This window comes from Rhineura floridana, chromosome 2, assembly GCF_030035675.1.
Source record: "Rhineura floridana isolate rRhiFlo1 chromosome 2, rRhiFlo1.hap2, whole genome shotgun sequence".
Lineage (NCBI taxonomy): Eukaryota > Metazoa > Chordata > Lepidosauria > Squamata > Rhineuridae > Rhineura > Rhineura floridana.
In genome coordinates, this window is record NC_084481.1 from 113,554,699 (window position 1) to 113,567,277 (window position 12,579).

At 43.2% G+C, this 12,579-nt stretch overlaps 1 protein-coding gene across 3 annotated transcripts in view; it reads right to left on the reverse strand.

The window, feature by feature from the left end:
* Window positions 1-10,453, reverse strand: part of NAP1L4 (nucleosome assembly protein 1 like 4) — a 69,112-nt gene extending 58,659 nt beyond the window's left edge. For 2 of the 3 annotated variants that reach the window (XM_061610173.1, XM_061610176.1), the window contains exon 1: window positions 10,227-10,453. The gene's annotated coding sequence lies outside the window, so the exon portion shown is untranslated. Of the gene's footprint in view, window positions 1-9,855; window positions 9,894-10,226 lie in introns of those variants that run through there. The other variant, XM_061610174.1, reaches the window with a different exon arrangement.
* Between the last annotated feature and the right edge of the window lie 2,126 nt (window positions 10,454-12,579).

The following is a 12,579-nucleotide window of genomic DNA, read 5'->3' on the forward strand; positions in this document are numbered from 1 at the left end:
CAATTGTATCTTCAGCTGCCCGTTCACTGGCAGAAAAAGCTTTACTATACTGAGGGCCATTGTTTATTAGAACCAACACTAAAAAAGTTTTTGTTACCAAGATAGCGTCTCATCTTTCATATGGTTCTGGATGGGGTTGCACTCCCCTTGAAGGAGCAGGTTCACAGCTTGGGGGTACTCCTGGATTCAACACTGTGACTGGAGGCTCAGGTGGTCTCAGTGCCTTCTTCCACCTCTGGGTGATTCGCCAGCTTTGGCCCCTTTTGTTGGACAGTGATGATTTGGCCATAGTACTCCATGTTCTGGTAACTTCCAGATTGGATTACTGCAATGCACTCCACATGGGGCTGCCCTTGAAGATGACTCAGAAAGCTCAACTGGTCCAAAATGCAGCTACCAGATTAACGGCTGGAGTTTCCTTTAGATCTCATATAACCCATTTTAAAACAACTGCACTGGTGGCCAGTTCGTTCCAGGCTCAATTTAAGGTGCTCAACGTTAGTGTTTAAAGCCCTTAACAACTTAGGTTCCAAAGACTGAAAGCCTGCCTTCTGCAGTCCTATCCCTACACAACTTCTCTGGTGTTGAGATTAGCAGAGGAGGCCCTTCTGGTAGTTCTGCTAGCCATGGAAGATCGGGTCGTGGCGGCCTGAGAGAGGACACTCTATGGTGGCCCCTAAGCTATGGAATTCCCTCCCCACCAAGGTACATCTGGCAACTTCATTATACAATTTCAGGCTAATTCTGAAGGCACACCTCTTTATCCTGGCCTTTGACACCTGAAATGTATATTTTTAGGACGCCAACCCTGTTTTGTGATTTTAGGTTGCTGTAAATATTGTATTTTAAAATGGTTGTAACCTGCCCTGGGGCCTTTGGGTAAAGGGTGGGTAATAAATGTTAATAATAAATATGGTGCAAAAATTTGGGGTAGCCATCGCAGAGATGAACTCAATGTATTTAAAACAAGTTTTTGTGCACTTTTGGCAGTATCACAGAGTACATTACTCAGGGCTAAAGTAGGCCTCTCTTCTCAAAAAGCATATATTCACAAATCCATTATAGTTATTGGAAAAAGCTTTCATTGATGTCAAATCAACTTTTAGCAAAATTATATTTTTTAGATTATCTAATAGTGAAGGCTGGGTACAATTTTGTAGATTTCTGATGTTTAGTTATTCGATTCCCTAAGCAATGACATCACAGGATGTATCTGATTGTAAGATGCGGGATACAATTTTCACCAAAGATGCCAAAAGAGATTTTGAATACATGAAGAACTGCAAATCTGCCATTTGATATACCAAAATTAAATCAAACCACAAAAAGGAACTTATCTGAGGGAACTAATATTTTTTCCTGTCAGGCACGCTTTCACCAAGCTTAGATTTCAAACAACACCTACTGGCTGGCACATTTTCTAACAGGCCAATAAAAGAACTTTATATGTATATGGATCAGGCCCAACTGAAGTAGTTATACATTATATTATATATTTCACCAAGGGCTAGGTTTCTTCTCCCTCTTCAGACCTTCTTAGAAAGTCAATCAGATGATTTTAAGATTAGGTGGTCGCTGGCTAATGTAGATAAAATTTGTCAGTTATAGGGTAGTTTTATTTATTTTCACTACAATTAAGATAAAAACAGTCTTTTGAACCATACTAGTGCCAAATTTTAAGGGGAAATTAACTGAATGGTTTAATTTTTTGTTTATTTGTATTTTCAGGGTCTTAGTATTATTAGATCAATTGTCTGTGTTTATATACCTGTGTGTGTGTGTTTGTTTGTTTGTTTTATAGATCTTGTGTTTATATTGTAATGCTCACTGGCTATAAACAATAAGATTCAAACTGAACACTGCTGGATAGGGCTCTTAACACTTTCGACCAACTGTGGCCCAACAACAACCACAGTGTGAATTGGCTGAAGGCTGCTACTGTTGACGCCTTGGTGGGCTGCAGGGGAAGGGGCAGGGGAAGGGGCAGGGAGCCGGCAGGGAGCCGGCAGGGAGCCTGGAGAGCACCCCCCGAGCCCTCAACTGATCCCCTCCCTGTAGGTCAATGCCCCTTGACAGAAAAATGTTTCCCTACCTCTAATGTATAAAATAAAAAATCTCCAATATATTTTACTTTTGATTACATTTTAGCAAGGTTTTACAATGATATACCATCTTTTGTCATGGCTACACCACAAGATAATATAGTCTATTCATATCTAACAGCCCCTTTAAAAAATAATTTGGAAAAAAATCTAAAAGTACTGAAGATTAATAAGTTTTAAACATAGGAAACTGCCATACAAAATTAAATCACTGGTAATAAGTCCTGAGGTCCAGTTGCCAGTCACTTAGCTGGGCAGACATATACTAAGAATTAAGGAACAGGTCACTTCTGATAACATGCTCAGCCCAGGAATTGTAATTGGTAACAGAACCTAGCTCACAAGTCTTTTCACACTCCTGGTTTTCTCTCAAATGTTATTTTTCAACAACCTAATCTGGATGGGTGGTGGAGCTTTTAGCTACTACTATTGACAACAACTGGGATTCAGAAAACCAGGCAAATCTACTGCAACTCACCCAAAGAACTACTAGCAGATTTTACTCTGTCTTCTGCCCACCTGTTTTAGACAACACCATAACAGCATGACACCTTGAAAAGCAGGTAAGAACAAAAAACTGAGGAAACTACTTGTTTGGAAGAGGATTCTTCATCACAAGTATAGGTCAGCTCACCTTTTCATGAGTTTAAGGTGAAGACTTTCCATATTATGACCAGAAAGATTAAGAAAACAGCTAAACATACAGAAGTGATATAAACAGTAGTTGCAATCAAGCTGAAACTATACTTTATGCCCAACATGAGGCTGCTGCCAAAAGTGCCATCTCTCTCAAACTATCCCTGACCTTCCAATTATAACACTTTGGATAATTTAATCCATGTTGTGACAGTACCCCATTGTGAATTTCCTGGCTCACATTAGTGACTTTAGCTGGAGAGTAGAGGAGGAGACATAGACGATGTAATGATAGCATGAAATGGGTATGGGGGAGTGTGGTGGGAGAGAAGAACTTGATATGGGGCTGCAATTTTTGGCAGCACTCCTGTATCATGTGCAATATGTAGTTCTGACCACTGTACCTGAGCAAATGGTGGTACAATTCTGGACACCTACTTCACAGATTTAAAATATTAAAACTACTACTTAGAAGGCCAGAGGAGACAAACATCAGATTTTACCATAATTTAGAAATAACTTCTATGACGGTACATCCTGCAAATGAAGCTTAATGAAAGCTTACTGGACATTTATTTTATGGGTCATAATGAAAAATAAAGGTACTTTACCTGAAGCTACTGTCAAGTGGCAAGACAAAATTTGATAAATTGAGCCATAGATGGAATGCTCGACTCTATTTTGACTCCCCCCCAATTATCCCTAAAAAAAAAGCAAGCTATATGAAGTACTTTACAAATAAAGATAAACGATCTTGTGTATTAACACCAACTTCTCAGTCTTTTGCGTAGAACATCAAGTTCCATAAAACACATTCTCAAGAGAAGTAACCTTCAACATATGCCAGAATTCCAAAAGCATTTACAGAAGTGTAGTCTTAGTATTTCAGCAAGGTGACTTGCCAGAAATCTGTAACGTTATGGTTATAACATATATTAAATATAAATCAGGTATCAGTCAACACCATTTTTTTCAAACTTTTTATGGATCAGACCCAACAACAAAATAGAGTTGTGTCCTGACTGAAGGGCATTTTCTATTCACAGATGGGACTGAGGTACGGCCTCTCCTGCTGCAAAGAAGGGAGGGAGATGATTTTTGCTAATTTCCTCTTCTTCCTGCAGCCCCTTGCAATACTTCAAGAGGTACAGGGGAAAGGAGGAACTGGCAGAAATTGTCTACACCCCTTCCTCTGGTATGAGCATCCTAAGAGGTGAATTCTGTTCATGGAAATTCTGGATACAACCTAGTATCTATACAGAACCAAGCTGCACTTTGTGTTACTTAAGTGCCATAGTCCAAAATACATTGTCCTGAATGCCATCACCCAAGAGTATGTTGATCCACCACAACATTCCTGTAATCCACTATTAGATCTTGATTCATTTCAGAATGAATTCTATAAATTAGTAGTTCCAAACTTGTAACACAGAGACAACATTTCTGGAAGGCATCTTAGTGGAGTTTGTAGCTCATAGACTTGTTGTAACTAGACCTTTAAAAGGTCATATGCTCACGTTTACAGGAAGATGAAAACTCCTGTCCTTATTGCTATGCAACGAAATCAGCCACTTCATCTCAAAGAGTAACTGAGAGCAAGTATAAGCAAGACAAAATTTAGTTTTCAATCAATAACTGTTTGGTTTTCAACAAAGGAGTGACAGTTCCTTCTCTTCTCCCCCACCCCAAATGCTAATAATAGTACAATACTATGCATCCTTACTCAGAAGTCAGCCAAGTTGTCAAAGAATTGCAGTCTAAGGGTTATATTCATGCCCTACTAAGAAGAGACATACTGAAATTAATGAATTAAAGTTATTAACATCATTGGGTCTGCTCTGAGTAGGACTAGCATTGAGGATATGCTATCCTCAGAAGCATAACCATTTTGAGAGACCATGCATACTGATGCAAGACAAAATGAAGTTATCAAAATAAGCGGTAAGTATTTTGGGAGCTTTGCAACACAATAGACTATTCATTATTATTACTGCAACCATAACTAAACTACAAGAATTGCAGTTTCATCATATGAATCAGGAAAGGACTGTAGCTCAGTGGTGGAGCAACTGCTTTGAATGCAGAAGGTCCCAACTTCAATCCTTGCCATCTCCAGATAAGAGGACAGAATGTCTCCTGTTTGAAACCCTGGAGGGCCACTTACCAGTCAGTGTAGGCAAAATTGTGCTAGACAGACGAATAGTCTGACTCAGTTTAAGGCAGCTTCCTACATTTACTTAGATGTAACACTTACGTTCAATGGGGCTTATGAATACTTAATCTGGGAGCACCCCTCACTGAATAAAGTTGAATTTAATTTCCAAGAATACATTTATAGGAGCAGGGTGTGCACTTAATTTGATTGCTGGTTTTAAAGTTACAACAGAGGTGGGGAACTCAGAGCCCTGCAGATACAGTTGGCCTCCAACCCCCATCAGCCCCCTTAGCAGTACTCAAATGGGGGAGGACAAGAAGAGACATCCAGCAACTGAAATATACCATGGTAAATGGGAGCAAACATTTGAATATTAGCAGGGAAAAGAATCTGTATTCTTAGGAATATAAACAGCAGTCATGCTGAAAATCTGCTGCAGACAGAATTCAGTCTTTGTGATGTCATTATGTACACAACCCATTATTAAATATTATATTCTACAATGAAGGATACTCCAGTGGTTGTGATCTGCAAGGTGTGTGTCATGTTTGTTTTCTTGCCTGAGAATGACATGGCATACATGTGCAACAAGTGCAAGCTCATGGAACTGTTTGAAGAAAAAGTGCGAGGCCTGAAACGGCAGGTGGCCACACTGAAGATGAAGAGGTGGAAGAACAACAGCATGTGGTAGCAGAAAAAGAGACTGCTTTGGAGAGGAACAACGAAGTGGAGGAAACTCCGTGGGAAAGGGTGACAAATCAGAAGAGCTAGAAGACACCCTTCACCAGTGGAACTATGGAACTGCTTTCAACCACTCGAGGATGAGACTGGAGGACAGCCTGTGGTGGAAGAATTACAGGAGACCCCATGTGACAACAAGAAGCTCAATCAAGCAGGGGCAATGAAACCACATCCCACAACAAGAAGAGAAGAATAGTAGTAGTGGGAGACTCCCTACTGCATGGAATCGAAACCCAAGTATGGCAAGAAGATCCGTGGACTCGTCAGGTATGCTGTCTACCAGGAGGATGGATTAGATGTGATGGAAGGGTTGCCATCACTCACAAGCCCACCAACAGGTATCTCTTTCTCCTCATCCATGTGGGAACAAATGATACTGCCAGAGTACTTAGAAGAGGAGTAGAAAGGGAAAGAAAAATACTCCATGTGAATGAATGGCTATGAAGGTGGTGCCGACGTGAGAGATTTGGATTCTGGGACCACGGGCTATGCTTCCTGGAAGATGGATTGCTGGCAAGTGAGGGGTTGCATCTCACAAGGACTGGGAAAAATGTGTTTGGCCACAGCATGGAGAAGACATCAGGAGGGCTTTAAATTGAATCCTAAGGGGAGGGAGATGCAAACTTGGTAGTAACGACTGATGAAGGCTTGTGCACAGCAATGGAAACAGAGAGATCGGCTCTAATAGAGCCAAGTAACAGTCCTCAGAAAAATGTAGTAAGGAAGCCAAGCCATAAATCACATGGTTTTCGATGTCTGTATACTAATGCGTAGAGCATAGGAAACAAGCAGAACGAGCTTGAACTCTTAATACAGGAGGGTAATTACAACTTGATAGGTATAACTGAAACTTGGTGGGATGACTCCCATGACTGGAATACAGCGATTGAAGGATATAACTTGTTCAAAAAGAACAGAAGGAATAAAAAGGGAGGTGGAGTCACGCTATATGTTAAAAATATATATTCCTGCACAGAAATACAGAAAGATGAGCTTGGTAACTCCACCGAGAGTATCTGGATTAAAATTAATGGGGCAAGTAATAAAAGGAATGTGGTGCTTGGAGTCTACTACCGACCACCCAATCAAGGAGAAGACGAGAATGTAACTTTTGAAAAACAAATTGCCAATGTTTCAAGGAGTCATGATGTAGTAGTAATGGGGGACTTCAATTATCCCGATATCTGCTGGGAGACAAATTCTGCCTAACACGGCTCCTCCAAGAAATTTCTGACTTGTGTTGGAGATAACTTTCTCCTACAGAAAGTGGAGGAAGCAACCAGAGGATCAGCTATCCTGGACTTGATTCTAACCAATAGAAATGATTTGGTGGATGAAGTGGCAGTTATGGGAACTCTGGGGGAAAGTGACCACACCATACTTGAATTCTTGATTTTAACATAAGCAAAAGTTGAGAGTAGTCATACGCGCACCCTGGACTTCAGGAAAGCTGATTTTAATGAACTCAGAACCATTGTAAGTACGGTTCCATGGCAAGCGACCCTAATGAGAAAAGGAATCCAAGATGGGTGGGAGTTTCTATGAAAGGAAATTCTAAAAGTGCAATGGCAAGCAATTCCAACAAGGAAAAAAAGGGGGGGGGGAAACAGCAGAAGAAGCCAATGTGGCTTCACAAAAAGCTTAGAGAAGACCTGAAAACAAAAAAGGACACATACAGGAAGTGGAAAGAAAGCCAGGCCGCAAAGGAAGAGTACAGGCAGGTAGCACGGAATTGCCGGGATGGTGTCAGGAAGGCTAAAGCTGAGTATAAGCTGAGGTTAGCGAGAGATGCTAAAAGCAACAAAAAAGCTTTCTTCAGGTACATCCATAGTAAAAGACAGAGAAAAGACATGGTGATACAGCTACTCAATGAGGATGGCAAAATGATGAACAGATGACAAAGAAAAGACAGAAGTGCTCAATTCCTACTTTGGCTCAGTCTTCTCCCAAAAGAGTGTCTATGACCCTCCCGGGAAACATGAAGGGGCAGTATTGGAGCTTAAGATTGATAGACAAACAGTCAAGGAATACCTAATCACTTTGAACGAGTTCAAATCTCCAGGGGCCAATAAACTGCATCCTAGAGTATTGAAGGTGGAAGAACTCTCAGAACCTCTGGCTATTATCTTTGAGAAATCATGGAGGACTGGTGAAGTGCCGGAGGACTGGAGGAGAGCTAATGTTGTCCCTATCTTCAAAAAGGGCAAAAAGGAGGAACCGTGGAACTACAGACCAGTCAGCCTAACATCAATCCCTGGAAAAACTCTGGAGCAGATTACAAAGCAGTCAATCTGTAAGCACCTTGAAAACAATGCAGTGATTACCAGAAGCCAACATGGATTTATGAAGAACAAATCCTGCCAAACTAATCTTATCTCATTTTTGATCAGGTAGCCTCCCTTGCAGACTGTGGGAATGCTGTGGACATAATATATCTCAACTTCAGCAAAGCTTTTGACAAAGTGCCCCATGATATTCTGATTAGCAAGCTAGCTAAATGTGGGCTGGATGGAACAACTATCAGGTGGATCCACAGCTGGCTCCAGAATCGTACTCAAAGAGTGCTTATCAATGGTTCCTTCTCAAACTGGGTGGAAGTAACAAGTGGGGTACCACAGGGCTCGGTCCTGGGCCCAGTGCTCTTCAACATTTTTATTAATGACTTGGATGAGGAGGTACAGAGCATGCTTATCAAATTTGCAGATGATACAAAATTGGAGGACACAGCTAATACCATGGAAGACAGAAACAAAATTCAAAGGGACCTTAATAGGCTGGAGCATTGGGCTAAAAACAACAGAATGAAATTCAACAGGGATAAATGCAAAGTTGTACACTTAGGAAAAAGAAACCAAATGCAAAGTTATAAGATGGGGGATACTTGGCTCAGCCATACAACATGTGAGAAGGATAGTGGAATTGTCATTGATCACAAGCTGAATATGAGCCAACAGTGTAATGTGGCTCCAAAAAAGGCAAATGCTATATTAGGCTGCATTAACAGAAGTATTGTTTCCAAATCACATGAAGTATTAGTTTCCCTTTATTCAGCACTGGTTAGGCCTCATCTTGAGTACTGTGTCCAGTTCTGGTCTCCGCACTTCAAAAAGGATGCTGACAAACTGGAACAGGTTCAGAGGAGGGCAGCAAGGATGATCAGGGGACTGGAAACAAAGCCCTATCAGGAGAGACTGAAAGAACTAGGCATGTTTAGCCTCGAAAAGAGAGGACTGAGGGGAGATATGACAGTCTTCAAGTATATGAAAGGTTGTCACACAGAGGAGGACCAGGATGTCTTCTCAATCATCCCAGAGTGCAGTACACGGAATAATGGGCTCAAGTTGCAGGAAGCCAGATTTTGACTGGACATCAGCAAAAACTTCCTGTTAGAGCCATACAACAATGGAACCAATTACCTAGAGAGATAGTGTACTCTCCGACACTGGAGGCTTTCAAGAGGCAGCTAGACAGCCATCTCTTGGGAATGCTCTGATTTGGATTCCTGCAATGAGCAGGGGGTTGGACTTGATGGCCTTATAGGCCCCTTTTCCAGCTCTACGACTCCCGTTTTAAGAACTTGAAGGAGCCTCACAATAGCGCTTGAAACCTAGTTCAACTGAAGTAAAATTGGTCTTGATCAGTTACTTATAAATTTATAAGTTTATCTGATCTAACTGACCAACCCACATGATTACACTTTAGAAGTTCCGACGTCTTTCGTTTATCAGACTCTTTCAAAACCTGCATTAAGTGCGAGTCAATTATCTTTCTGGAAGATATACTAAACGAACTACAACTGGCGATGCCAAGCCACAGAAGGAAATTATGGCAACCGTTACAGAATTCGTAGTCAGAAACCCTCGGGCGGCCAGCAACAAAACTATTTTCTACACAGCGACAGCGGGGGGAGCAGTGAATAGAGGCCGGTGGGAGGAAAGCAAGTGCATGCCAGGTTAAGTACTACAGAACTAAAAGGGGACTTTAACGGTGCACATCTACGAGAACCCTCTCACAAAGCAGGCACACGCGACACCAATTGATTTCCCGACACCGTATTTTAATTCTTGCCCACGTTTCTCATGGCACACCTCCTAAACAACCATCTTTAAAAGGCGTGGCCTAGCCAGGTGGAAGGGAAGAGAAAGCGCCGAGCACATGGCCGAGAACAAGTACGGAAGAAGGGAACGAGACGCGTGCGTGTGGGTAAGTCCAGGGACCGACCTGAGAAGTGGAAAGGAAGCATCTCTTCCTCACCTCGCCTGTGGCAACCCGTGCGAGGAATCACCGCCACGCGAAAGAAAACGAGGACGCGCCTCATCCGGCCGCTACTCTGAAGCACCACATTTCAGAGTATTATCTCCTCCCCAAGCTTACCGAGCCGAGGCCACTCCTTAAAATGGTGCCCGTGCTAGGACCGGACTGCCCCACCCGCTCCTCCACTTGCTTTCCCTACCAGTCGGGCCTTGGCAGGACACCAGGGTCTGCTTGCCTTTCCCAACACCATTTAGCCTGACTACAACTAAAGCAGAAGAGGCTTGCTACATGCTGTGCCCTGCCTTGCCTCGGCCCTGCCCCCATTATCCCTATCTCACCTGGCCCGGCCCTTGCGTCTCCTCACGCCCGCAACAGCAGCACCCAGACTGATCCTCTCACAGACACACTCGGGGCTGCGTCGCCCTAAACAAGACCGCCTCCCATTGGCTGACGCAGTGGCACCACGCAAAGTAAAAGCTGCCTCGATTGGTCCAAGTTTAGCGGCGGCCGCTACTCCACACGCGGGACATGTTGACTTTCCGGCAGAAAGGGGATTAGCCAATCAGCGCGCCGGGAAGGTGGGGGAGCTGATGCTAACTACGCATGCGGGGGATTCTCTGCAAGCTCAAGACAGTTCGGCGACGCAGGGGAAGAGACAAGAAGAGTGGGTGGGGCTTGTGCGGTGGAGCGAGGGAGGTGGTGGAGCGCGCCACAGTATTTAAAGGAACAGAAGAGACCGACTACCAGCACCCGTGCTAAGCCAACAGTTCCGTTTTATCAAGCCGACATTTGTGATGAACATCTAGCACCTGACGTCAAGCAAGAGCTATCCAACTCTTATCTCAAGACTGAACTCGTTTTAAGTAGAAGGGGAGGAGGAAGGAGAGGATTGTGGTAGCGATCCGACGCATCTACTGCGTTTTGTTGTTATATGCCTTCAAGTCGATTACGACTTATGGCGACCCTTATGAATCAACGATCTGCAACATCATCTGTCGTGAACCACCCTGTTCAGATCTTGTAAATTCATGTCTGTGGCTTCTTTTATGGAATCAATCTATCTCTTGTTTGGCCTTCCTCTTTTTCTACCCCCTTCTGTTTTTCCCAACATTATTGTCTTTTCTAGTGAATCATGTCTTCTCATGATGTGTCCAAAGTATGATAACCTCAGTTTCATCATTTTAGCTTCTAGTGACAGTTCTGGTTTAATTTGTTCTAACACCCAATTATTTGTCTTTTTCGCAGTCCATGGTATCCACAAAGCTCTCCTCCAACACCACATTTCAAATGAGTTTATTTTTCTCCTATCCACTTTTTTCACTGTCCAACTTTCACATCCATTTATAAGTAAATCTACTGGCAAATGGTGTTGGACTCCCAACTCATCAGCCCAGCCAACATGTCACGTAGTTGGAGATTATTGGGAGCTGGAGATCACAGCCACTGCAGAGCCACAGATTCCTCATCCCTGCTTTAAGGGACTATGTTAGCCAGGGTAAAGTGGTGAAGGACATGCTGGGAAAGCATCAATGAAGGAATAAACATATTACCTGTTTGTATATAATCACATGTTCACATTTCACAGTGTCCTATCCTCTGAACAAGCAGGGATTTACAAACATCACAGACCTCTAAACTGAAACACATTAATCCCCATACTGAACTACCTTCAGTAAAAAGGTAAAGAGACCCAATAACATTGATTTACACTTTCAGAACTGGGTTTCACGCTGTGTGCATCGTGGTAAGCATCATGAGCACATATGCAGATGGGCCCAAGGCCAATTATACCGTGAATAAAAACAAAGTCGTCATCTTGGACTGCAGGTTCCAAAGAGAGTGCCATTGTGTCTTGCTTTTAAATCACGATCTGTGTGTAAAAAAAAGAGTGATGGGTGGGAAGCAAGGCAGGATGACACTTTTACTGTTTACTTCCAGCTGCAGTTGTATAGGTACTCACTTAGAATTGAAAATGGAAATGGACTGCCTTCAAGTTGATCCTGACTTATGGCTACCCTATGAATAGGGTTTTCATGGTAAACGGTATTCAGAGGGGGTTTACCATTGCCTCCCTCTGAGGCTAGTCCTCCCCAGCTGCCTAAAGCCTGCTCAGCTTGCCACAGCTGCACAAGCCAGCCCCTTCCTTGTCTGCAACTGCCAGCTGGGGGGCAACTGGGCTCCTTGGGACCATGCAGCTTGCCCACGGCTGCACAGGTGGCAGGGCACGTAAACCCTGAGCCACTCACTGTGGGGGTGGTCTTTAGCTAGCCCTTGACACCCAGGAGACACGAGCAGGGATTTGAACTTACAGACTCTGGACTCCCAGCCAGGCTCTCCTCCCCTCTATTAAAATTGGCATTGTGAGAACAGGCTAGAAAACCTTTGGCAGTAGCATGTTTCTGCTGCTGTATACTGTCAACTACAGGTTCCTTATGGCAAAACGCCCTCAGAGCATCCTCTTTCCTCAGGGCGCACCACATAGGAAGCTGCCATAGGAAGCCAGACCATTAGTTCATCTAGCTCAGTTCTGGAGAATCTCTTTAAGCCTGAGGACCACATTATCTCATGAGCAGCCTTCTGGGGGCCACATACCAATGGTGGGAGGGGCAAGATGCAAAACTGGGAAGAACAATAAATGTGCCTCTTAAGCTTCCATTTTAGCCATGCAAAACTCAGAGGTTTACACACACA